At 38.7% G+C, this 23491-nt stretch overlaps 38 non-coding genes across 38 annotated transcripts; all 38 read right to left on the bottom strand.

Moving 5' to 3' along the window:
- Nucleotides 1-263: 263 nt before the first annotated feature.
- Nucleotides 264-335, bottom strand: TRNAH-GUG (transfer RNA histidin (anticodon GUG)). The gene has a single exon. It is a non-coding gene; the product is annotated as a tRNA-His (tRNA).
- Nucleotides 336-343: 8 nt separating this feature from the next.
- Nucleotides 344-416, bottom strand: TRNAR-ACG (transfer RNA arginine (anticodon ACG)). The gene has a single exon. It is a non-coding gene; the product is annotated as a tRNA-Arg (tRNA).
- Nucleotides 417-1431: 1015 nt separating this feature from the next.
- Nucleotides 1432-1503, bottom strand: TRNAH-GUG (transfer RNA histidin (anticodon GUG)). The gene has a single exon. It is a non-coding gene; the product is annotated as a tRNA-His (tRNA).
- Nucleotides 1504-2095: 592 nt separating this feature from the next.
- Nucleotides 2096-2168, bottom strand: TRNAR-ACG (transfer RNA arginine (anticodon ACG)). The gene has a single exon. It is a non-coding gene; the product is annotated as a tRNA-Arg (tRNA).
- A 511-nt stretch (nt 2169-2679) lies between these two features.
- On the bottom strand, nt 2680-2752 carry TRNAR-ACG (transfer RNA arginine (anticodon ACG)). The gene has a single exon. It is a non-coding gene; the product is annotated as a tRNA-Arg (tRNA).
- Nucleotides 2753-3263: 511 nt separating this feature from the next.
- TRNAR-ACG (transfer RNA arginine (anticodon ACG)) lies at nt 3264-3336 on the bottom strand. Its single transcript has one exon. It is a non-coding gene; the product is annotated as a tRNA-Arg (tRNA).
- Nucleotides 3337-4351: 1015 nt separating this feature from the next.
- Nucleotides 4352-4423, bottom strand: TRNAQ-UUG (transfer RNA glutamine (anticodon UUG)). Its single transcript has one exon. It is a non-coding gene; the product is annotated as a tRNA-Gln (tRNA).
- Nucleotides 4424-4431: 8 nt separating this feature from the next.
- Nucleotides 4432-4504, bottom strand: TRNAR-ACG (transfer RNA arginine (anticodon ACG)). Its single transcript has one exon. It is a non-coding gene; the product is annotated as a tRNA-Arg (tRNA).
- Nucleotides 4505-4924: 420 nt separating this feature from the next.
- TRNAH-GUG (transfer RNA histidin (anticodon GUG)) lies at nt 4925-4996 on the bottom strand. The gene has a single exon. It is a non-coding gene; the product is annotated as a tRNA-His (tRNA).
- An 8-nt stretch (nt 4997-5004) lies between these two features.
- Nucleotides 5005-5077, bottom strand: TRNAR-ACG (transfer RNA arginine (anticodon ACG)). The gene has a single exon. It is a non-coding gene; the product is annotated as a tRNA-Arg (tRNA).
- Nucleotides 5078-5575: 498 nt separating this feature from the next.
- Nucleotides 5576-5648, bottom strand: TRNAR-ACG (transfer RNA arginine (anticodon ACG)). Its single transcript has one exon. It is a non-coding gene; the product is annotated as a tRNA-Arg (tRNA).
- Nucleotides 5649-6079: 431 nt separating this feature from the next.
- On the bottom strand, nt 6080-6151 carry TRNAH-GUG (transfer RNA histidin (anticodon GUG)). Its single transcript has one exon. It is a non-coding gene; the product is annotated as a tRNA-His (tRNA).
- A 512-nt stretch (nt 6152-6663) lies between these two features.
- On the bottom strand, nt 6664-6735 carry TRNAH-GUG (transfer RNA histidin (anticodon GUG)). Its single transcript has one exon. It is a non-coding gene; the product is annotated as a tRNA-His (tRNA).
- Nucleotides 6736-6743: 8 nt separating this feature from the next.
- Nucleotides 6744-6816, bottom strand: TRNAR-ACG (transfer RNA arginine (anticodon ACG)). Its single transcript has one exon. It is a non-coding gene; the product is annotated as a tRNA-Arg (tRNA).
- Nucleotides 6817-7328: 512 nt separating this feature from the next.
- On the bottom strand, nt 7329-7401 carry TRNAR-ACG (transfer RNA arginine (anticodon ACG)). The gene has a single exon. It is a non-coding gene; the product is annotated as a tRNA-Arg (tRNA).
- A 430-nt stretch (nt 7402-7831) lies between these two features.
- On the bottom strand, nt 7832-7903 carry TRNAY-GUA (transfer RNA tyrosine (anticodon GUA)). Its single transcript has one exon. It is a non-coding gene; the product is annotated as a tRNA-Tyr (tRNA).
- A 512-nt stretch (nt 7904-8415) lies between these two features.
- Nucleotides 8416-8487, bottom strand: TRNAH-GUG (transfer RNA histidin (anticodon GUG)). The gene has a single exon. It is a non-coding gene; the product is annotated as a tRNA-His (tRNA).
- Nucleotides 8488-8495: 8 nt separating this feature from the next.
- On the bottom strand, nt 8496-8568 carry TRNAR-ACG (transfer RNA arginine (anticodon ACG)). Its single transcript has one exon. It is a non-coding gene; the product is annotated as a tRNA-Arg (tRNA).
- Nucleotides 8569-9583: 1015 nt separating this feature from the next.
- TRNAH-GUG (transfer RNA histidin (anticodon GUG)) lies at nt 9584-9655 on the bottom strand. Its single transcript has one exon. It is a non-coding gene; the product is annotated as a tRNA-His (tRNA).
- Nucleotides 9656-10247: 592 nt separating this feature from the next.
- TRNAR-ACG (transfer RNA arginine (anticodon ACG)) lies at nt 10248-10320 on the bottom strand. Its single transcript has one exon. It is a non-coding gene; the product is annotated as a tRNA-Arg (tRNA).
- Nucleotides 10321-10751: 431 nt separating this feature from the next.
- Nucleotides 10752-10823, bottom strand: TRNAH-GUG (transfer RNA histidin (anticodon GUG)). Its single transcript has one exon. It is a non-coding gene; the product is annotated as a tRNA-His (tRNA).
- A 512-nt stretch (nt 10824-11335) lies between these two features.
- On the bottom strand, nt 11336-11407 carry TRNAH-GUG (transfer RNA histidin (anticodon GUG)). Its single transcript has one exon. It is a non-coding gene; the product is annotated as a tRNA-His (tRNA).
- Nucleotides 11408-11415: 8 nt separating this feature from the next.
- On the bottom strand, nt 11416-11488 carry TRNAR-ACG (transfer RNA arginine (anticodon ACG)). Its single transcript has one exon. It is a non-coding gene; the product is annotated as a tRNA-Arg (tRNA).
- Nucleotides 11489-12000: 512 nt separating this feature from the next.
- Nucleotides 12001-12073, bottom strand: TRNAR-ACG (transfer RNA arginine (anticodon ACG)). Its single transcript has one exon. It is a non-coding gene; the product is annotated as a tRNA-Arg (tRNA).
- Nucleotides 12074-12503: 430 nt separating this feature from the next.
- Nucleotides 12504-12575, bottom strand: TRNAY-GUA (transfer RNA tyrosine (anticodon GUA)). The gene has a single exon. It is a non-coding gene; the product is annotated as a tRNA-Tyr (tRNA).
- A 512-nt stretch (nt 12576-13087) lies between these two features.
- TRNAH-GUG (transfer RNA histidin (anticodon GUG)) lies at nt 13088-13159 on the bottom strand. Its single transcript has one exon. It is a non-coding gene; the product is annotated as a tRNA-His (tRNA).
- An 8-nt stretch (nt 13160-13167) lies between these two features.
- On the bottom strand, nt 13168-13240 carry TRNAR-ACG (transfer RNA arginine (anticodon ACG)). The gene has a single exon. It is a non-coding gene; the product is annotated as a tRNA-Arg (tRNA).
- Nucleotides 13241-14919: 1679 nt separating this feature from the next.
- TRNAR-ACG (transfer RNA arginine (anticodon ACG)) lies at nt 14920-14992 on the bottom strand. Its single transcript has one exon. It is a non-coding gene; the product is annotated as a tRNA-Arg (tRNA).
- Nucleotides 14993-15503: 511 nt separating this feature from the next.
- TRNAR-ACG (transfer RNA arginine (anticodon ACG)) lies at nt 15504-15576 on the bottom strand. Its single transcript has one exon. It is a non-coding gene; the product is annotated as a tRNA-Arg (tRNA).
- A 500-nt stretch (nt 15577-16076) lies between these two features.
- On the bottom strand, nt 16077-16149 carry TRNAR-ACG (transfer RNA arginine (anticodon ACG)). Its single transcript has one exon. It is a non-coding gene; the product is annotated as a tRNA-Arg (tRNA).
- Nucleotides 16150-16580: 431 nt separating this feature from the next.
- TRNAH-GUG (transfer RNA histidin (anticodon GUG)) lies at nt 16581-16652 on the bottom strand. The gene has a single exon. It is a non-coding gene; the product is annotated as a tRNA-His (tRNA).
- An 8-nt stretch (nt 16653-16660) lies between these two features.
- TRNAR-ACG (transfer RNA arginine (anticodon ACG)) lies at nt 16661-16733 on the bottom strand. The gene has a single exon. It is a non-coding gene; the product is annotated as a tRNA-Arg (tRNA).
- Nucleotides 16734-19580: 2847 nt separating this feature from the next.
- On the bottom strand, nt 19581-19653 carry TRNAR-ACG (transfer RNA arginine (anticodon ACG)). The gene has a single exon. It is a non-coding gene; the product is annotated as a tRNA-Arg (tRNA).
- Nucleotides 19654-20164: 511 nt separating this feature from the next.
- Nucleotides 20165-20237, bottom strand: TRNAR-ACG (transfer RNA arginine (anticodon ACG)). Its single transcript has one exon. It is a non-coding gene; the product is annotated as a tRNA-Arg (tRNA).
- Nucleotides 20238-20748: 511 nt separating this feature from the next.
- On the bottom strand, nt 20749-20821 carry TRNAR-ACG (transfer RNA arginine (anticodon ACG)). The gene has a single exon. It is a non-coding gene; the product is annotated as a tRNA-Arg (tRNA).
- A 1095-nt stretch (nt 20822-21916) lies between these two features.
- TRNAR-ACG (transfer RNA arginine (anticodon ACG)) lies at nt 21917-21989 on the bottom strand. The gene has a single exon. It is a non-coding gene; the product is annotated as a tRNA-Arg (tRNA).
- A 511-nt stretch (nt 21990-22500) lies between these two features.
- TRNAR-ACG (transfer RNA arginine (anticodon ACG)) lies at nt 22501-22573 on the bottom strand. The gene has a single exon. It is a non-coding gene; the product is annotated as a tRNA-Arg (tRNA).
- Nucleotides 22574-23084: 511 nt separating this feature from the next.
- TRNAR-ACG (transfer RNA arginine (anticodon ACG)) lies at nt 23085-23157 on the bottom strand. Its single transcript has one exon. It is a non-coding gene; the product is annotated as a tRNA-Arg (tRNA).
- Between the last annotated feature and the right edge of the window lie 334 nt (nt 23158-23491).

Here is a 23491-nt window from a genome sequence, read left to right as displayed (position 1 = left end):
GATCTTTTCAGCCTGTGATGAACTTGCTCAGAGTCCATTCATTTGAGTTTCCTGTATTCAGGAATTTATGTCAGCTTTCCAGATTTCAAGAAAATGATTCACAAAGAAATGATCAAGAAATGATTCAAAGTATGGAAAGATAGCTTCACAATAAGCAGTAAAGACAAATTGTGCAAGCACATTCAAAGAATCTGCTTAGTTTCTTCAATTGTCCTTACCTTCAATATTGTAAAGAAATCGATGTGTGAGAAATAAAATGAAAATGCCGTGACCTGGGTTCGAACCAGGGTTGCTGCGGCCACAACGCAGAGTACTAACCACTATACGATCACGGCAACTTAAACGAGCCAGGTAGGAGTCGAACCTACAATCTTCTGATCCGTAGTCAGACGCGTTATCCATTGCGCCACTGGCCCAGCTGCCTTATGCCTCTTGGAGTGTTCATCATGTTTTTGAACCTGTTTCAAGCTTTGATGGTTATTGAAGTATATACAGAATCAAAGTCTGAGAGTTGACTGTACACTTGCTGCAGGGCTTATTTCCCATAAACATCTCACAAACAATTTTCTTTGTGACTGCAAAATGATCTTTTCAGCCTGTGATGAAGTTGCTCAGAGTCCATTCATTTGAGTTTCCTGTATTCAGGAATTTATGTCAGCTTTCCAGATTTCAAGAAAATGATTCACAAAGAAATGATCAAGAAATGATTCAAAGTATGGAAAGATAGCTTCACAATAAGCAGTAAAGACAAATTGTGCAAGCACATTCAAAGAATCTACTTAGTTTCTTCAATTGTCCTTACCTTCAATATTGTAAAGAAATGGATGTGTGAGAAATAAAATGAAAATGCCGTGACCCAGATTCGAACCAGGGTTGCTGCGGCCACAACGCAGAGTACTAACCACTATACGATCACGGCAACTTAAACGAGCCAGGTAGGAGTTGAACCTTCAATCTTCTGATCTGTAGTCAGACGCCTTATCCATTGCGCCACTGGCCCAGCTGTCTTATGCCACTTGGAGTGTTCATCATGTTTTTGAACCTGTTTCAAGCTTTGATGGTTATTGAAGTATATACATAATCAAATTTTGAGAGTTGACTGTACACTTGCTGCAGGGCTTATTTCCCATAAACATCTCACAAACAATTTTCTTTGTGACTGCAAAATGATTTTTTCAGCCTGTGATGAACTTGCTCAGAGTCAATTCATTTGAGTTTCCTGTATTCAGGAATTTATGTCAGCTTTCCAGATTTCAAGAAAATGATTCACAAAGAAATGATCAAGAAATGATTCAAAGTATGGAAAGATAGCTTCACAATAAGCAGTAAAGACAAATTGTGCAAGCACATTCAAAGAATCTGCTTAGTTTCTTCAATTGTCCTTACCTTCAATATTGTAAAGAAATGGATGTGTGAGAAATAAAATGAAAATGCCGTGACCCGGATTCGATCCGGGGTTGCTGCGACCACAACGCAGAGTACTAACCACTATACGATCACGGCAACTTAAACGAGCAAGGTAGGAGTCGAACCTACAATCTTCTGATCCGTAGTCAGACGCGTTATCCATTGCTCCACTGGCCCAGCTGTCTTATGCCACTTGGAGTGTTCATCATGTTTTTGAACCTGTTTCAAGCTTTGATGGTTATTGAAGTATATACAGAATCAAATTTTGAGAGTTGACTGTACACTTGCTGCAGGGTTTATTTCCCATAAACATCTCACAAACAATTTTCTTTGTGACTGCAAAATGATCTTTTCAGCATGTGATGAACTTGCTCAGAGTCCATTCATTTGAGTTTCCTATATTCAGGAATTTATGTCAGCTTTCCAGATTTCAAGAAAATGATTCACAAAGAAATGATCAAGAAATGATTCAAAGTATGGAAAGATAGCTTCACAATAAGCAGTAAAGACAAATTGTGCAAGCACATTCAAAGAATCTGCTTAGTTTCTTCAATTGTCCTTACCTTCAATATTGTAAAGAAATGGATGTGTGAGAAATAAAATGAAAATGCCGTGACCCGGATTCAAACTGGGGTTGCTGCGGCCACAATGCAGAGTACTAACCACTTTACGATCACAGCAACTTAAACGAGCCAGGTAGGAGTCGAACCTACAATCTTCTGATCCGTAGTCAGACGCGTTATCCATTGCGCCACTGGCCCAGCTGTCTTATGCCACTTGGAGTGTTCATCATGTTTTTGAACCTGTTTCAAGCTTTGATGGTTATTCAAGTATATACAGAATCAAATTTTGAGAGTTGACTGTACACTTGCTGCAGGGCTTATTTCCCATAAACATCTCACAAACAATTTTCTTTGTGACTGCAAAATGATCTTTTCAGCCTGTGATGAACTTGCTCAGAGTCAATTCATTTGAGTTTCCTGTATTCAGGAATTTATGTCAGCTTTCCAGATTTCAAGAAAATGATTCACAAAGAAATGATCAAGAAATGATTCAAAGTATGGAAAGATAGCTTCACAATAAGCAGTAAAGACAAATTATGCAAGCACATTCAAAGAATCTACTTAGTTTCTTCAATTGTCCTTACCTTCAATATTGTAAAGAAATAGATGTGCAAGAAATAAAATGAAAATGCCGTGACCCGGATTCAAACTGGGGTTGCTGCGGCCACAACGCAGAGTACTAACCACTATACGATCACGGCAACTTAAACGAGCCAGGTAGGAGTCGAACCTACAATCTTCTGATCCGTAGTCAGACGCGTTATCCATTGCGCCACTGGCCCAGCTGCCTTATGACTCTTGGAGTGTTCATCATGTTTTTGAACCTGTTTCAAGCTTTGATGGCTATTGAAGTATATACAGAATCAAAATCTGAGAGTTGACTGTACACTTGCTGCAGGGCTTATTTCCCATAAACATCTCACAAACAATTTTTTTTGTGACTGCAAAATGATCTTTTCAGCCTGTGATGAACTTGCTCAGAGTCCATTCATTTGAGTTTCCTGTATTCAGGAATTTATGTCAGCTTTCCAGATTTCAAGAAAATGATTCACAAATAAATGATCAAGAAATGATTCAAAGTATGGAAAGATAGCTTCACAATAAGCAGTATAGACAAATTGTGCAAGCACATTCAAAGAATCTGCTTAGTTTCTTCAATTGTCCTTACCTTCAATATTGTAAAGAAATGGATGTGTGAGAAATAAAATGAAAATGCCATGACCCGGATTTAAACCAGGGTTGCTGCGGCCACAACGCAGAGTACTAACCACTATACGATCACGGCAACTTAAACGAACCAGGTAGGAGTCGAACCTACAATCTTCTGATCCGTAGTCAGACGCGTTATCCATTGCGCCACTGGCCCAGATGCCTTATGTCACTTGGAGTGTTCATAATGTTTTTGAACCTGTTTCAAGCTTTGATGGTTATTGAAGTATATACAGAATCAAATTTTGAGAGTTGACTGTACACTTGCTGCAGGGCTTATTTCCCATAAACATCTCACAAACAATTTTCTTTGTGACTGCAAAATGATCTTTTCAGCCTGTGATGAACTTGCTCAGAGTCCATTCATTTGAGTTTCCTGTATTCAGGAATTTATGTCAGCTTTCCAGATTTCAAGAAAATGATTCACAAAGAAATGATCAAGAAATGATTCAAAGTATGGAAAGATAGCTTCACAATAAGCAGTAAAGACAAATTGGGCAAGCACATTCAAAGAATCTACTTAGTTTCTTCAATTGTCCTTACCTTCAATATTGTAAAGAAATGGATGTGCGAGAAATAAAATGAAAATGCCGTGACCCGGATTCGAACCGGAGTTGCTGCGGCCACAACGCAGAGTACTAACCACTATACGATCACGGCAACTTAAACGAGCCAGGTAGGAGTCGAACTTTCAATCTTCTGATCCGTAGTCAGACGCATTATCCATTGCGCCACTGGCCCAGCTGTCTTATGCCACTTGGAGTGTTCATCATGTTTTTGAACCTGTTTCAAGCTTTGATGGTTATTGAAGTATATACAGAATCAAATTTTGAGAGTTGACTGTACACTTGCTGCAGGGCTTATTTCCCATAAACATCTCACAAACAATTTTTTTTGTGACTGCAAAATGATTTTTTCAGCCTGTGATGAACTTGCTCAGAGTCCATTCATTTTAGTTTCCTGTATTCAGGAATTTATGTCAGCTTTCCAGATTTCAAGAAAATGATTCACAAAGAAATGATCAAGAAATGATTCAAAGTATGGAAAGATAGCTTCACAATAAGCAGTAAACACAAATTATGCAAGCACATTCAAAGAATCTACTTAGTTTCTTCAATTGTCCTTACCTTCAATATTGTAAAGAAATGGATGTGCGAGAAATAAAATGAAAATGCCGTGACCCGGATTCGAACCGGGGTTGCTGCGGCCAAAACGCAGAGTACTAACCACTATACGATCACGGCAACTTAAACGAGCCAGGTAGGAGTCGAACCTACAATCTTCTAATCCGTAGTCAGACGTGTTATCCATTGCGCCACTGGCCCAGCTGCCTTATGCCTCTTGGAGTGTTCATCATGTTTTTGAACCTGTTTCAAGCTTTGATGGTTATTGAAGTATATACAGAATCAAAATCTGAGAGTTGACTGTACACTTGCTGCAGGGCTTATTTCCCATAAACATCTCACAAACAATTTTTTTTGTGACTGCAAAATGATCTTTTCAGCCTGTGATGAACTTGCTCAGAGTCCATTCATTTTAGTTTCCTGTATTCAGGAATTTATGTCAGCTTTCCAGATTTCAAGAAAATGATTCACAAAGAAATGATTCAAAGTATGGAAAGATAGCTTCACAATAAGCAGTAAAGACAAATTGTGCAAGCACATTCAAAGAATCTGCTTAGTTTCTTCAATTGTCCTTACCTTCAATATTGTAAAGAAATGGATGTGTGAGAAATAAAATGAAAATGCCGTGACCCGGATTCGAACCGGGGCTGCTGCAGCCACAACGCAGAGTACTAACCACTATACGATCACGGCAACTTAAACGAGCCAGGTAAGAGTCGAACCTACAATCTTCTGATCCGTAGTCAGACGCGTTATCCATTGCGCCACTGGCCCAGCTGTCTTATGCCACTTGGAGTGTTCATCATGTTTTTGAACTATTTCAAGCTTTGATGGTTATTGAAGTATATACAGAATCAAATTTTGAGAGTTGACTGTACACTTGCTGCAGGGCTTATTTCCCATAAACATCTCACAAACAATTTTCTTTGTGACTGCAAAATGATCTTTTCAGCCTGTGATGAACTTGCTCAGAGTCAATTCATTTGAGTTTCCTGTATTCAGGAATTTATGTCAGCTTTCCAGATTTCAAGAAAATGATTCACAAAGAAATGATCAAGAAATGATTCAAAGTATGGAAAGATAGCTTCACAATAAGCAGTAAAGACAAATTGTGCAAGCACATTCAAAGAATCTGCTTAGTTTCTTCAATTGTCCTTACCTTCAATATTGTAAAGAAATGGATGTGTGAGAAATAAAATGAAAATGCTGTGACCCTGATTGCTGCAGCCACAACGCAGAGTACTAACCACTATACGATCACGGCAACTTAAACGAACCAGGTAGGAGTCGAACCTACAATCTTCTGATCCGTAGTCAGACGCGTTATCCATTGCGCCACTGGCCCAGATGCCTTATGTCACTTGGAGTGTTCATCATGTTTTTGAACCTGTTTCAAGCTTTGATGGTTATTGAAGTATATACAGAATCAAATTTTGAGAGTTGACTGTACACTTGCTGCAGGGCTTATTTCCCATAAACATCTCACAAACAATTTTCTTTGTGACTGCAAAATGATCTTTTCAGCCTGTGATGAACTTGCTCAGAGTCCATTCATTTGAGTTTCCTGTATTCAGGAATTTATGTCAGCTTTCCAGATTTCAAGAAAATGATTCACAAAGAAATGATCAAGAAATGATTCAAAGTATGGAAAGATAGCTTCACAATAAGCAGTAAAGACAAATTGTGCAAGCACATTCAAAGAATCTACTTAGTTTCTTCAATTGTCCTTACCTTCAATATTGTAAAGAAATGGATGTGCGAGAAATAAAATGAAAATGCCGTGACCCGGATTCGAACCGGGGTTGCTGCGGCCACAACGCAGAGTACTAACCACTATACGATCACGGCAACTTAAACAAGCCAGGTAGGAGTCGAACTTTCAATCTTCTGATCCGTAGTCAGACGCATTATCCATTGCGCCACTGGCCCAGCTGTCTTATGCCACTTGGAGTGTTCATCATGTTTTTGAACCTGTTTCAAGCTTTGATGGTTATTGAAGTATATACAGAATCAAATTTTGAGAGTTGACTGTACACTTGCTGCAGGGCTTATTTCCCATAAACATCTCACAAACAATTTTTTTTGTGACTGCAAAATGATCTTTTCAGCCTGTGATGAACTTGCTCAGAGTCCATTCATTTTAGTTTCCTGTATTCAGGAATTTATGTCAGCTTTCCAGATTTCAAGAAAATGATTCACAAAGAAATGATCAAGAAATGATTCAAAGTATGGAAAGATAGCTTCACAATAAGCAGTAAAGACAAATTATGCAAGCACATTCAAAGAATCTACTTAGTTTCTTCAATTGTCCTTACCTTCAATATTGTAAAGAAATGGATGTGCGAGAAATAAAATGAAAATGCCGTGACCCGGATTCGAACCGGGGTTGCTGCAGCCACAACGCAGAGTACTAACCACTATACGATCACGGCAACTTAAACGAGCCAGGTAGGAGTCGAACCTACAATCTTCTAATCCGTAGTCAGACGCGTTACCCATTGCGCCACTGGCCCAGCTGCCTTATGCCTCTTGGAGTGTTCATCATGTTTTTGAACCTGTTTCAAGCTTTGATGGTTATTGAAGTATATACAGAATCAAAATCTGAGAGTTGACTGTACACTTGCTGCAGGGCTTATTTCCCATAAACATCTCACAAACAATTTTTTTTGTGACTGCAAAATGATCTTTTCAGCCTGTGATGAACTTGCTCAGAGTCCATTCATTTTAGTTTCCTGTATTCAGGAATTTATGTCAGCTTTCCAGATTTCAAGAAAATGATTCACAAAGAAATGATCAAGAAATGATTCAAAGTATGGAAAGATAGCTTTACAATAAGCAGTAAAGACAAATTGTGCAAGCACATTCAAAGAATCTGCTTAGTTTCTTCAATTGTCCTTACCTTCAATATTGTAAAGAAATGGATGTGTGAGAAATAAAAATGAAAATGCCGTGACCTGGGTTCGAACCGGGGCTGCTGCGGCCAAAACGCAGAGTACTAACCACTATAAGATCACGGCAACTTAAACGAGCCAGGTAGGAGTCGAACCTACAATCTTCTGATCCGTAATCAGACGCGTTATCCATTGCGCCACTGGCCCAGCTGTCTTATGCCACTTGGAGTGTTCATCATGTTTTTGAACTATTTCAAGCTTTGATGGTTATTGAAGTATATACAGAATCAAATTTTGAGAGTTGACTGTACACTTGCTGCAGGGCTTATTTCCCATAAACATCTCACAAACAATTTTCTTTGTGACTGCAAAATGATCTTTTCAGCCTGTGATGAACTTGCTCAGAGTCAATTCATTTTAGTTTCCTGTATTCAGGAATTTATGTCAGCTTTCCAGATTTCAAGAAAATGATTCACAAAGAAATGATCAAGAAATGATTCAAAGTATGAAAAGATAGCTTCACAATAAGCAGTAAAGACAAATTGTGCAAGCACATTCAAAGAATCTGCTTAGTTTCTTCAATTGTCCTTACCTTCAATATTGTAAAGAAATGGATGTGTGAGAAATAAAATGAAAATGCCGTGACCCGGATTCGAACCAGGGTTGCTGCGGCTACAACGCAGAGTACTAACCACTATACGATCACGGCAACTTAAACGAACCAGGTAGGAGACAAACCTACAATCTTCTGATCCGTAGTCAGACGCGTTATCCATTGCGCCACTGGCCCAGATGTCTTATGCCACTTGGAGTGTTCATCATGTTTTTGAACCTGTTTCAAGCTTTGATGGTTATTGAAGTATATACAGAATCAAATTTTGAGAGTTGACTGTACACTTGCTGCAGGGCTTATTTCCCATAAACATCTCACAAACAATTTTCTTTGTGACTGCAAAATGATCTTTTCAGCCTGTGATGAACTTGCTCAGAGTCCATTCATTTGAGTTTCCTGTATTCAGGAATTTATGTCAGCTTTCCAGATTTCAAGAAAATGATTCACAAAGAAATGATCAAGAAATGATTCAAAGTATGGAAAGATAGCTTCACAATAAGCAGTAAAGACAAATTGTGCAAGCACATTCAAAGAATCTGCTTAGTTTCTTCAATTGTCCTTACCTTCAATATTGTAAAGAAATGGATGTGTGAGAAATAAAATGAAAATGCCGTGACCTGGGTTCGAACCAGGGTTGCTGCGGCCACAACGCAGAGTACTAACCACTATACGATCACGGCAACTTAAACGAGCCAGGTAGGAGTCGAACCTACAATCTCCTGATCCGTAGTCAGACGCGTTATCCATTGCGCCACTGGCCCAGCTGCCTAATGCCTCTTGGAGTGTTCATCATGTTTTTGAACCTGTTTCAAGCTTTGATGGTTATTGAAGTATATACAGAATCAAAGTCTGAGAGTTGACTGTACACTTGCTGCAGGGCTTATTTCCCATAAACATCTCACAAACAATTTTCTTTGTGACTGCAAAATGATCTTTTCAGCCTGTGATGAAGTTGCTCAGAGTCCATTCATTTGAGTTTCCTGTATTCAGGAATTTATGTCAGCTTTCCAGATTTCAAGAAAATGATTCACAAAGAAATGATCAAGAAATGATTCAAAGTATGGAAAGATAGCTTCACAATAAGCAGTAAAGACAAATTGTGCAAGCACATTCAAAGAATCTACTTAGTTTCTTCAATTGTCCTTACCTTCAATATTGTAAAGAAATGGATGTGTGAGAAATAAAATAAAAATGCCGTGACCCAGATTCGAACCAGGGTTGCTGCGGCCACAACGCAGAGTACTAACCACTATACGATCACGGCAACTTAAACGAGCCAGGTAGGAGTTGAACCATCAATCTTCTGATCTGTAGTCAGACGCCTTATCCATTGCGCCACTGGCCCAGCTGTCTTATGCCACTTGGAGTGTTCATCATGTTTTTGAACCTGTTTCAAGCTTTGATGGTTATTGAAGTATATACAGAATAAAATTTTGAGAGTTGACTGTACACTTGCTGCAGGGCTTATTTCCCATAAACATCTCACAAACAATTTTCTTTGTGACTGCTAAATGATCTTTTCAGCCTGTGATGAACTTGCTCAGAGTCAATTCATTTGAGTTTCCTGTATTCAAGAATTTATGTCAGCTTTCCAGATTTCAAGAAAATGATTAACAAAGAAATGATCAAGAAATGATTCAAAGTATGGAAAGATAGCTTCACAATAAGCAGTAAAGACAAATTGTGCAAGCACATTCAAAGAATCTGCTTAGTTTCTTCAATTGTCCTTACCTTCAATATTGTAAAGAAATGGATGTGTGAGAAATAAAATGAAAATGCCGTGACCCGGATTCGAACCGGGGTTGCTGCGACCACAACGCAGAGTACTAACCACTATACGATCACGGCAACTTAAACGAGCCAGGTAGGAGTCAAACCTACAATCTGCTGATCTGTAGTCAGATGCTTTATCCATTGCGCCACTGGCCCAGCTGTCTTATGCCACTTGGAGTGTTCATCATGTTTTTGAACCTGTTTCAAGCTTTGATGGTTATTCAAGTATATACAGAATCAAATTTTGAGAGTTGACTGTACACTTGCTGCAGGGCTTATTTCCCATAAGCATCTCACAAACAATTTTCTTTGTGACTGCAAAATGATCTTTTCAGCCTGTGATGAACTTGCTCAGAGTCAATTCATTTGAGTTTCCTGTATTCAGGAATTTATGTCAGCTTTCCAGATTTCAAGAAAATGATTCACAAAGAAATGATCAAGAAATGATTCAAAGTATGGAAAGATGGCTTCACAATAAGCAGTAAAGACAAATTGTGCAAGCACATTCAAAGAATCTGCTTAGTTTCTTCAATTGTCCTTACCTTCAATATTGTAAAGAAATGGATGTGTGAGAAATAAAATGAAAATGCAGTGACCTGGATTCGAACCGGGGTTGCTGCGGCCACAATGCAGAGTACTAACCACTATACGATCACGGCAACTTAAACGAGCAAGGTAGGAGTCGAACCTACAATCTTCTGATCCGTAGTCAGACGCGTTATCCATTGCGCCACTGGCCCAGCTGTCTAATGCCACTTGGAGTGTTCATCATGTTTTTGAACCTTTTTCAAGCTTTGATGGTTATTGAAGTATATACAGAATCAAATTTTGAGAGTTGACTGTACACTTGCTGCAGGGCTTATTTCCCATAAACATCTCACAAACAATTTTCTTTGTGACTGCAAAATTATCTTTTCAGCCTGTGATGAACTTGCTCAGAGTCAATTCATTTGAGTTTCCTGTATTCAGGAATTTATGTCAGCTTTCCAGATTTCAAGAAAATGATTCACAAAGAAATGATCAAGAAATGATTCAAAGTATGGAAAGATAGCTTCACAATAAGCAGTAAAGACAAATTGTGCAAGCACATTCAAAGAATCTACTTAGTTTCTTCAATTGTCCTTACCTTCAATATTGTAAAGAAATGGATGTGCGAGAAATAAAATGAAAATGCCGTGACCCGGATTCGAACCGGGGTTGCTGCGGCCACAACGCAGAGTACTAACCACTATACGATCACGGCAACTTAAACAAGCCAGGTAGGAGTCGAACTTTCAATCTTCTGATCCGTAGTCAGACGCATTATCCATTGCGCCACTGGCCCAGCTGTCTTATGCCACTTGGAGTGTTCATCATGTTTTTGAACCTGTTTCAAGCTTTGATGGTTATTGAAGTATATACAGAATCAAATTTTGAGAGTTGACTGTACACTTGCTGCAGGGCTTATTTCCCATAAACATCTCACAAACAATTTTTTTTGTGACTGCAAAATGATCTTTTCAGCCTGTGATGAACTTGCTCAGAGTCCATTCATTTTAGTTTCCTGTATTCAGGAATTTATGTCAGCTTTCCAGATTTCAAGAAAATGATTCACAAAGAAATGATCAAGAAATGATTCAAAGTATGGAAAGATAGCTTCACAATAAGCAGTAAAGACAAATTATGCAAGCACATTCAAAGAATCTACTTAGTTTCTTCAATTGTCCTTACCTTCAATATTGTAAAGAAATGGATGTGCGAGAAATAAAATGAAAATGCCGTGACCCGGATTCGAACCGGGGTTGCTGCAGCCACAACGCAGAGTACTAACCACTATACGATCACGGCAACTTAAACAAGCCAGGTAGGAGTCGAACCTACAATCTTCTAATCCGTAGTCAGACGCGTTACCCATTGCGCCACTGGCCCAGCTGCCTTATGCCTCTTGGAGTGTTCATCATGTTTTTGAACCTGTTTCAAGCTTTGATGGTTATTGAAGTATATACAGAATCAAAATCTGAGAGTTGACTGTACACTTGCTGCAGGGCTTATTTCCCATAAACATCTCACAAACAATTTTTTTTGTGACTGCAAAATGATCTTTTCAGCCTGTGATGAACTTGCTCAGAGTCCATTCATTTTAGTTTCCTGTATTCAGGAATTTATGTCAGCTTTCCAGATTTCAAGAAAATGATTCACAAAGAAATGATCAAGAAATGATTCAAAGTATGGAAAGATAGCTTTACAATAAGCAGTAAAGACAAATTGTGCAAGCACATTCAAAGAATCTGCTTAGTTTCTTCAATTGTCCTTACCTTCAATATTGTAAAGAAATGGATGTGTGAGAAATAAAAATGAAAATGCCGTGACCTGGGTTCGAACCGGGGCTGCTGCGGCCAAAACGCAGAGTACTAACCACTATAAGATCACGGCAACTTAAACGAGCCAGGTAGGAGTCGAACCTACAATCTTCTGATCCGTAATCAGACGCGTTATCCATTGCGCCACTGGCCCAGCTGTCTTATGCCACTTGGAGTGTTCATCATGTTTTTGAACTATTTCAAGCTTTGATGGTTATTGAAGTATATACAGAATCAAATTTTGAGAGTTGACTGTACACTTGCTGCAGGGCTTATTTCCCATAAACATCTCACAAACAATTTTATTTGTGACTGCAAAATGATCTTTTCAGCCTGTGATGAACTTGCTCAGAGTCAATTCATTTTAGTTTCCTGTATTCAGGAATTTATGTCAGCTTTCCAGATTTCAAGAAAATGATTCACAAAGAAATGATCAAGAAATGATTCAAAGTATGGAAAGATAGCTTCACAATAAGCAGTAAAGACAAATTGTGCAAGCACATTCAAAGAATCTGCTTAGTTTCTTCAATTGTCCTTACCTTCAATATTGTAAAGAAATGGATGTGTGAGAAATAAAATGAAAATGCCGTGACCCGGATTCGAACCAGGGTTGCTGCGGCTACAACGCAGAGTACTAACCACTATACGATCACGGCAACTTAAACGAACCAGGTAGGAGACAAACCTACAATCTTCTGATCCGTAGTCAGACGCGTTATCCATTGCGCCACTGGCCCAGATGTCTTATGCCACTTGGAGTGTTCATCATGTTTTTGAACCTGTTTCAAGCTTTGATGGTTATTGAAGTATATACAGAATCAAATTTTGAGAGTTGACTGTACACTTGCTGCAGGGCTTATTTCCCATAAACATCTCACAAACAATTTTCTTTGTGACTGCAAAATGATCTTTTCAGCCTGTGATGAACTTGCTCAGAGTCCATTCATTTGAGTTTCCTGTATTCAGGAATTTATGTCAGCTTTCCAGATTTCAAGAAAATGATTCACAAAGAAATGATCAAGAAATGATTCAAAGTATGGAAAGATAGCTTCACAATAAGCAGTAAAGACAAATTGTGCAAGCACATTCAAAGAATCTGCTTAGTTTCTTCAATTGTCCTTACCTTCAATATTGTAAAGAAATGGATGTGTGAGAAATAAAATGAAAATGCCGTGACCTGGGTTCGAACCAGGGTTGCTGCGGCCACAACGCAGAGTACTAACCACTATACGATCACGGCAACTTAAACGAGCCAGGTAGGAGTCGAACCTACAATCTTCTGATCCGTAGTCAGACGCGTTATCCATTGCGCCACTGGCCCAGCTGCCTAATGCCTCTTGGAGTGTTCATCATGTTTTTGAACCTGTTTCAAGCTTTGATGGTTATTGAAGTATATACAGAATCAAAGTCTGAGAGTTGACTGTACACTTGCTGCAGGGCTTATTTCCCATAAACATCTCACAAACAATTTTCTTTGTGACTGCAAAATGATCTTTTCAGCCTGTGATGAAGTTGCTCAGAGTCCATTCATTTGAGTTTCCTGTATTCAGGAATTTATGTCAGCTTTCCAGATTTCAAGAAAATGATTCACAAAGAAATGATCAAGAAATGATTCAAAGTATGGAAAGATAGCTTCACAATAAGCAGTAAAGACAAATTGTGCAAGCACATTCAAAGAATCTACTTAGTTTCTTCAATTGTCCTTACCTTCAATATTGTAAAGAAATGGATGTGTGAGAAATAAAATAAAAATGCCGTGACCCAGATTCGAACCAGGGTTGCTGCGGCCACAACGCAGAGTACTAACCACTATACGATCACGGCAACTTAAACGAGCCAGGTAGGAGTTGAACCATCAATCTTCTGATCTGTAGTCAGACGCCTTATCCATTGCGCCACTGGCCCAGCTGTCTTATGCCACTTGGAGTGTTCATCATGTTTTTGAACCTGTTTCAAGCTTTGATGGTTATTGAAGTATATACAGAATAAAATTTTGAGAGTTGACTGTACACTTGCTGCAGGGCTTATTTCCCATAAACATCTCACAAACAATTTTCTTTGTGACTGCTAAATGATCTTTTCAGCCTGTGATGAACTTGCTCAGAGTCAATTCATTTGAGTTTCCTGTATTCAAGAATTTATGTCAGCTTTCCAGATTTCAAGAAAATGATTCACAAAGAAATGATCAAGAAATGATTCAAAGTATGGAAAGATAGCTTCACAATAAGCAGTAAAGACAAATTGTGCAAGCACATTCAAAGAATCTGCTTAGTTTCTTCAATTGTCCTTACCTTCAATATTGTAAAGAAATGGATGTGTGAGAAATAAAATGAAAATGTCGTGACCCGGATTCGAACCGGGGTTGCTGCGACCACAACGCAGAGTACTAACCACTATACGATCACGTCAACTTAAACGAGCCAGGTAGGAGTCAAACCTACAATCTGCTGATCTGTAGTCAGACGCTTTATCCATTGCGCCACTGGCCCAGCTGTCTTATGCCACTTGGAGTGTTCATCATGTTTTTGAACCTGTTTCAAGCTTTGATGGTTATTCAAGTATATACAGAATCAAATTTTGAGAGTTGACTGTACACTTGCTGCAGGGCTTATTTCCCATAAGCATCTCACAAACAATTTTCTTTGTGACTGCAAAATGATCTTTTCAGCCTGTGATGAACTTGCTCAGAGTCAATTCATTTGAGTTTCCTGTATTCAGGAATTTATGTCAGCTTTCCAGATTTCAAGAAAATGATTCACAAAGAAATGATCAAGAAATGATTCAAAGTATGGAAAGATGGCTTCACAATAAGCAGTAAAGACAAATTGTGCAAGCACATTCAAAGAATCTGCTTAGTTTCTTCAATTGTCCTTACCTTCAATATTGTAAAGAAATGGATGTGTGAGAAATAAAATGAAAATGCAGTGACCTGGCTTCGAACCGGGGTTGCTGCGGCCACAATGCAGAGTACTAACCACTATACGATCACGGCAACTTAAACGAGCAAGGTAGGAGTCGAACCTACAATCTTCTGATCCGTAGTCAGACGCGTTATCCATTGCGCCACTGGCCCAGCTGTCTAATGCCACTTGGAGTGTTCATCATGTTTTTGAACCTTTTTCAAGCTTTGATGGTTATTGAAGTATATACAGAATCAAATTTTGAGAGTTAACTGTACACTTGCTGCAGGGCTTATTTCCCATAAACATCTCACAAACAATTTTCTTTGTGACTGCAAAATTATCTTTTCAGCCTGTGATGAACTTGCTCAGAGTCAATTCATTTGAGTTTCCTGTATTCAGGAATTTATGTCAGCTTTCCAGATTTCAAGAAAATGATTCACAAAGAAATGATCAAGAAATGATTCAAAGTATGGAAAGATAGCTTCACAATAAGCAGTAAAGACAAATTATGCAAGCACATTCAAAGAATCTACTTAGTTTCTTCAATTGTCCTTACCTTCAATATTGTAAAGAAATGGATGTGCGAGAAATAAAATGAAAATGCCGTGACCCGGATTCGAACCGGGGTTGCTGCGGCCACAATGCAGAGTACTAACCACTATACGATCACGGCAACTTAAACGAGCCAGGTAGGAGTCGAACCTACAATCTTCTGATCCGTAGTCAGACGCGTTATCCATTGCGCCACTGGCCCAGCTGCCTTATGACTCTTGGAGTGTTCATCATGTTTTTGAACCTGTTTCAAGCTTTGATGGTTATTGAAGTATATACAGAATCAAAATCTGAGAGTTGACTGTACACTTGCTGCAGGGCTTATTTCCCATAAACATCTCACAAACAATTTTTTTTGTGACTGCAAAATGATCTTTTCAGCCTGTGATGAACTTGCTCAGAGTCCATTCATTTGAGTTTCCTGTATTCAGGAATTTATGTCAGCTTTCCAGATTTCAAGAAAATGATTCACAAAGAAATGATTCAAAGTATGGAAAGATAGCTTCACAATAAGCAGTAAAGACAAATTGTGCAAGCACATTCAAAGAATCTGCTTAGTTTCTTCAATTGTCCTTACCTTCAATATTATGAAGAAATGGATGTGTGAGAAATAAAATGAAAATGCCATGACCTGGATTCGAACCGGGGTTGCTGCGGCCACAACGCAGAGTACTAACCACTATTCAATCACGGCAACTTAAACGAGCCAGGTAGGAGTCGAACCTACAATCTTCTGATCCGTAGTCAGACGCGTTATCCATTGCGCCACTGGCCCAGCTGTCTTATGCCACTTGGAGTGTTCATCATGTTTTTGAACCTGTTTCAAGCTTAGATGGTTGTTGAAGTATATACAGAATCAAATTTTCAGAGTTGACTGTACACTTGCTGCAGGGCTTATTTCCCATAAACATCTCACAAACAATTTTCTTTGTGACTGCAAAATGATCTTTTCAGCCTGTGATGAACTTGCTCAGAGTCCATTCATTTGAGTTTCCTGTATTCAGGAATTTATGTCAGCTTTCCAGATTTCAAGAAAATGATTCACAAAGAAATGATCAAGAAATGATTCAAAGTATGGAAAGATAGCTTCACAATAAGCAGTAAAGACAAATTGTGCAAGCACATTCAAATAATCTGCTTAGTTTCTTCAATTGTCCTTACCTTCAATATTGTAAAGAAATCGATGTGTGAGAAATAAAATGAAAATGCCGTGACCTGGGTTCGAACCAGGGTTGCTGCGGCCACAACGCAGAGTACTAACCACTATACGATCACGGCAACTTAAACGAGCCAGGTAGGAGTCGAACCTACAATCTTCTGATCCGTAGTCAGACGCGTTATCCATTGCGCCACTGGCCCAGCTGCTTTATGCCTCTTGGAGTGTTCATCATGTTTTTGAACCTGTTTCAAGCTTTGATGGTTATTGAAGTATATACAGAATCAAAGTCTGAGAGTTGACTGTACACTTGCTGCAGGGCTTATTTCCCATAAACATCTCACAAACAATTTTCTTTGTGACTGCAAAATGATCTTTTCAGCCTGTGATGAAGTTGCTCAGAGTCCATTCATTTGAGTTTCCTGTATTCAGGAATTTATGTCAGCTTTCCAGATTTCAAGAAAATGATTCACAAAGAAATGATCAAGAAATGATTCAAAGTATGGAAAGATAGCTTCACAATAAGCAGTAAAGACAAATTGTGCAAGCACATTCAAAGAATCTACTTAGTTTCTTCAATTGTCCTTACCTTCAATATTGTAAAGAAATGGATGTGTGAGAAATAAAATAAAAATGCCGTGACCTAGATTCGAACCAGGGTTGCTGCGGCCACAACGCAGAGTACTAACCACTATACGATCACGGCAACTTAAACTAGCCAGGTAGGAGTTGAACCTTCAATCTTCTGATCTGTAGTCAGACACCTTATCCATTGCGCCACTGGCCCAGCTGTCTTATGCCACTTGGAGTGTTCATCATGTTTTTGAACCTGTTTCAAGCTTTGATGGTTATTGAAGTATATACAGAATAAAATTTTGAGAGTTGACTGTACACTTGCTGCAGGGCTTATTTCCCATAAACATCTCACAAACAATTTTCTTTGTGACTGCTAAATGATCTTTTCAGCCTGTGATGAACTTGCTCAGAGTCAATTCATTTGAGTTTCCTGTATTCAAGAATTTATGTCAGCTTTCCAGATTTCAAGAAAATGATTAACAAAGAAATGATCAAGAAATGATTCAAAGTATGGAAAGATAGCTTCACAATAAGCAGTAAAGACAAATTGTGCAAGCACATTCAAAGAATCTGCTTAGTTTCTTCAATTGTCCTTACCTTCAATATTGTAAAGAAATGGATGTGTGAGAAATAAAATGAAAATGCCGTGACCCGGATTCGAACCGGGGTTGCTGTGACCACAACGCAGAGTACTAACCACTATACGATCACGGCAACTTAAACGAGCCAGGTAGGAGTCGAACCTACAATCTGTTGATCCGTAGTCAGACGCGTTATCCATTACGCCACTGGCCCAGCTGTCTTATGCCACTTGGAGTGTTCATCATGTTTTTTAACCTGTTTCAAGCTTTGATGGTTATTGAAGTATATACAGAATCAAATTTTGAGAGTTGACTGTACACTTGCTGCAGGGCTTATTTCCCATAAAGATCTCACAAACAATTTTCTTTGTGACTGCAAAATTATATTTTCAGCCTGTGATGAACTTGCTCAGAGTCCATTCATTTGAGTTTCCTGTATTCAGGAATTTATGTCAGCTTTCCAGATTTCAAGAAAATGATTCACAAAGAAATGATCAAGAAATGACTCAAACTATGGAAAGATAGCTTCACAATAAGCAGTAAAGACAAATTGTGCAAGCACATTCAAAGAATCTACTTAGTTTCTTCAAATGTCCTTACCTTCAATATTGTAAAGAAATGGATGTGTGAGAAATAAAATGAAAATGCCGTGACCCGGATTCGAACCGGGGTTGCTGCGGCCACAACGTAGAGTACTAACCACTATACGATCACGGCAACTTAAACGAGCCAGGTAGGAGTCAAACCTACAATCTGATGATCTGTAGTCAGACGCTTTATCCATTGCGCCACTGGCCCAGCTGTCTTATTCCACTTGGAGTGTTCATCATGTTTTTGAACCTGTTTCAAACTTTGATGGTTATTCAAGTATATACAGAATCAAATTTTGAGAGTTGACTGTACACTTGCTGCAGGGCTTATTTCCCATAAACATCTCACAAACAATTTTCTTTGTGACTGCAAAATGATCTTTTCAGCCTGTGATGAACTTGCTCAGAGTCAATTCATTTGAGTTTCCTGTATTCAGGAATTTATGTCAGCTTTCCAGATTTCAAGAAAATGATTCACAAAGAAATGATCAAGAAATGATTCAAAGTATGGAAAGATGGCTTCACAATAAGCAGTAAAGACAAATTGTGCAAGCACATTCAAAGAATCTGCTTAGTTTCTTCAATTGTCCTTACCTTCAATATTGTAAATAAATGGATGTGTGAGAAATAAAATGAAAATGCAGTGACCTGGATTCGAACCAGGGTTGCTGCAGCCACAACGCAGAGTACTAACCACTATACGATCACGGCAACTTAAACGAGCAAGGTAGGAGTCGAACCTACAATCCTCTGATCCGTAGTCAGACGTGTTATCCATTGCGCCACTGGCCCAGCTGTCTAATACCACTTGGAGTGTTCATCATGTTTTTGAACCTGTTTCAAGCTTTGATGGTTATTGAAGTATATACAGAATCAAATTTTGAGAGTTGACTGTACACTTGCTGCAGGGCTTATTTCCCATAAAGATCTCACAAACAATTTTCTTTGTGACTGCAAAATTATATTTTCAGCCTGTGATGAACTTGCTCAGAGTCCATTCATTTGAGTTTCCTGTATTCAGGAATTTATGTCAGCTTTCCAGATTTCAAGAAAATGATTCACAAAGAAATGATCAAGAAATGATTCAAAGTATGGAAAGATAGCTTCACAATAAGCAGTAAAGACAAATTGTGCAAGCACATTCAAAGAATCTGCTTAGTTTCTTCAATTGTCCTTACCTTCAATATTGTAAAGAAATGGATGTGTGAGAAATAAAATGAAAATGCAGTGACCTGGATTCGAACCAGGGTTGCTGCAGCCACAACGCAGAGTACTAACCACTATACGATCACGGCAACTTAAACGAGCAAGGTAGGAGTCGAACCTACAATCCTCTGATCCGTAGTCAGACGCGTTATCCATTGCGCCACTGGCCCAGCTATCTAATGCCATTTGGAGTGTTCATCATGTTTTTGAACCTGTTTCAAGCTTTGATGGTTATTGAAGTATATACAGAATCAAATTTTGAGAGTTGACTGTACACTTGCTGCAGGGCTTATTTCCCATAAAGATCTCACAAACAATTTTCTTTGTGACTGCAAAATTATATTTTCAGCCTGTGATGAACTTGCTCAGAGTCCATTCATTTGAGTTTCCTGTATTCAGGAATTTATGTCAGCTTTCCAGATTTCAAGAAAATGATTCACAAAGAAATGATCAAGAAATGATTCAAAGTATGGAAAGATAGCTTCACAATAAGCAGTAAAGACAAATTGTGCAAGCACATTCAAAGAATCTACTTAGTTTCTTCAATTGTCCTTACCTTCAATATTGTAAAGAAATGGATGTGTGAGAAATAAAATGAAAATGCCGTGACCCGGATTCGAACCGGGGTTGCTGCGGCCACAATGCAGAGTACTAACCACTATACGATCACGGCAACTTAAACGAGCCAGGTAGGAGTCGAACCTTCAATCTTCTGATCCGTAGTCAGATGCGTTATCCATTGCGCCACTGGCCCAGCTGTCTAATGCCACTTGGAGTGTTCATCATGTTTTTGAACCTGTTTCAAGCTTTGATGGTTATTGAAGTATATACAGAATCAAATTTTGAGAGTTGACTGTACACTTGCTGCAGGGCTTATTTCCCATAAACATCTCATAAACAATTTTCTTTGTGACTGCAAAATGATCTTTTCAGCATGTGATGAACTTGCTCAGAGTCCATTCATTTGAGTTTCCTATATTCAGGAATTTATGTCAGCTTTCCAGATTTCAAGAAAATGATTCACAAAGAAATGATCAAGAAATGATTCAAAGTATGGAAAGATAGCTTCACAATAAGCAGTAAAGACAAATTGTGCAAGCACATTCAAAGAATCTGCTTAGTTTCTTCAATTGTCCTTACCTTCAATATTGTAAAGAAATGGATGTGTGAGAAATAAAATGAAAATGCCGTGACCCGGATTCAAACTGGGGTTGCTGCGGCCACAATGCAGAGTACTAACCACTTTACGATCACAGCAACTTAAACGAGCCAGGTAGGAGTCGAACCTACAATCTTCTGATCCGTAGTCAGACGCGTTATCCATTGCGCCACTGGCCCAGCTGTCTTATGCCACTTGGAGTGTTCATCATGTTTTTGAACCTGTTTCAAGCTTTGATGGTTATTCAAGTATATACAGAATCAAATTTTGAGAGTTGACTGTACACTTGCTGCAGGGCTTATTTCCCATAAACATCTCACAAACAATTTTCTTTGTGACTGCAAAATGATCTTTTCAGCCTGTGATGAACTTGCTCAGAGTCAATTCATTTGAGTTTCCTGTATTCAGGAATTTATGTCAGCTTTCCAGATTTCAAGAAAATGATTCACAAAGAAATGATCAAGAAATGATTCAAAGTATGGAAAGATAGCTTCACAATAAGCAGTAAAGACAAATTGTGCAAGCACATTCAAAGAATCTGCTTAGTTTCTTCAATTGTCCTTACCTTCAATATTGTAAAGAAATGGATGTGTGAGAAATAAAATGAAAATGCCGTGACCCAGATTCGAACCGGGGTTGCTGCGACCACAACGCAGAGTACTAACCACTATACGATCACGGCAACTTAAACGAGCCAGGTAGGAGTCGAACCTACAATCTGCTGATCCGTAGTCAGACGCTTTATCCATTGCGCCACTGGCCCAGCTGTCTTATGCCACTTGGAGTGTTCATCATGTTTTTGAACCTGTTTCAAGCTTTGATGGTTATTCAAGTATATACAGAATCAAATTTTGAGAGTTGACTGTACACTTGCTGCAGGGCTTATTTCCCATAAACATCTCACAAACAATTTTCTTTGTGACTGCAAAATGATCTTTTCAGCCTGTGATGAACTTGCTCAGAGTCAATTCATTTGAGTTTCCTGTATTCAGGAATTTATGTCAGCTTTCCAGATTTCAAGAAAATGATTCACAAAGAAATGATCAAGAAATGATTCAAAGTATGGAAAGATGGCTTCACAATAAGCAGTAAAGACAAATTGTGCAAGCACATTCAAAGAATCTGCTTAGTTTCTTCAAATGTCCTTACCTTCAATATTGTAAAGAAATGGATGTGTGAGAAATAAAATGAAAATGCAGTGACCTGGATTCGAACCAGGGTTGCTGCGGCCACAACGCAGAGTACTAACCACTATACGATCACGGCAACTTAAACGAGCAAGGTAGGAGTCGAACCTACAATCTTCTGATCCGTAGTCAGACGCGTTATCCATTGCGCCACTGGCCCAGCTGTCTAATGCCACTTGGAGTGTTCATCATGTTTTTGAACCTGTTTCAAGCTTTGATGGTTATTGAAGTATATACAGAATCAAATTTTGAGAGTTGACTGTACACTTGCTGCAGGGCTTATTTCCCATAAAGATCTCACAAACAATTTTCTTTGTGACTGCAAAATTATATTTTCAGCCTGTGATGAACTTGCTCAGAGTCCATTCATTTGAGTTTCCTGTATTCAGGAATTTATGTCAGCTTTCCAGATTTCAAGAAAATGATTCACAAAGAAATGATCAAGAAATGATTCAAAGTATGGAAAGATAGCTTCACAATAAGCAGTAAAGACAAATTGTGCAAGCACATTCAAAGAATCTACTTAGTTTCTTCAATTGTCCTTACCTTCAATATTGTAAAGAAATGGATGTGTGAGAAATAAAATGAAAATGCCGTGACCCGGATTCGAACCGGGGTTGCTGCGGCCACAATGCAGAGTACTAACCACTATACGATCACGGCAACTTAAACGAGCCAGGTAGGAGTCGAACCTTCAATCTTCTGATCCGTAGTCAGATGCGTTATCCATTGCGCCACTGGCCCAGCTGTCTAATGCCACTTGGAGTGTTCATCATGTTTTTGAACCTGTTTCAAGCTTTGATGGTTATTGAAGTATATACAGAATCAAATTTTGAGAGTTGACTGTACACTTGCTGCAGGGCTTATTTCCCATAAACATCTCATAAACAATTTTCTTTGTGACTGCAAAATGATCTTTTCAGCATGTGATGAACTTGCTCAGAGTCCATTCATTTGAGTTTCCTATATTCAGGAATTTATGTCAGCTTTCCAGATTTCAAGAAAATGATTCACAAAGAAATGATCAAGAAATGATTCAAAGTATGGAAAGATAGCTTCACAATAAGCAGTAAAGACAAATTGTGCAAGCACATTCAAAGAATCTGCTTAGTTTCTTCAATTGTCCTTACCTTCAATATTGTAAAGAAATGGATGTGTGAGAAATAAAATGAAAATGCCGTGACCCGGATTCAAACTGGGGTTGCTGCGGCCACAATGCAGAGTACTAACCACTTTACGATCACAGCAACTTAAACGAGCCAGGTAGGAGTCGAACCTACAATCTTCTGATCCGTAGTCAGACGCGTTATCCATTGCGCCACTGGCCCAGCTGTCTTATGCCACTTGGAGTGTTCATCATGTTTTTGAACCTGTTTCAAGCTTTGATGGTTATTCAAGTATATACAGAATCAAATTTTGAGAGTTGACTGTACACTTGCTGCAGGGCTTATTTCCCATAAACATCTCACAAACAATTTTCTTTGTGACTGCAAAATGATCTTTTCAGCCTGTGATGAACTTGCTCAGAGTCAATTCATTTGAGTTTCCTGTATTCAGGAATTTATGTCAGCTTTCCAGATTTCAAGAAAATGATTCACAAAGAAATGATCAAGAAATGATTCAAAGTATGGAAAGATAGCTTCACAATAAGCAGTAAAGACA

This window comes from Pseudophryne corroboree, chromosome 6 (genome assembly GCF_028390025.1).
Source record: "Pseudophryne corroboree isolate aPseCor3 chromosome 6, aPseCor3.hap2, whole genome shotgun sequence".
Lineage (NCBI taxonomy): Eukaryota > Metazoa > Chordata > Amphibia > Anura > Myobatrachidae > Pseudophryne > Pseudophryne corroboree.
Note: the sequence above shows the minus strand (reverse complement) of the source record. Positions and strands in the feature narration are given on the sequence as shown.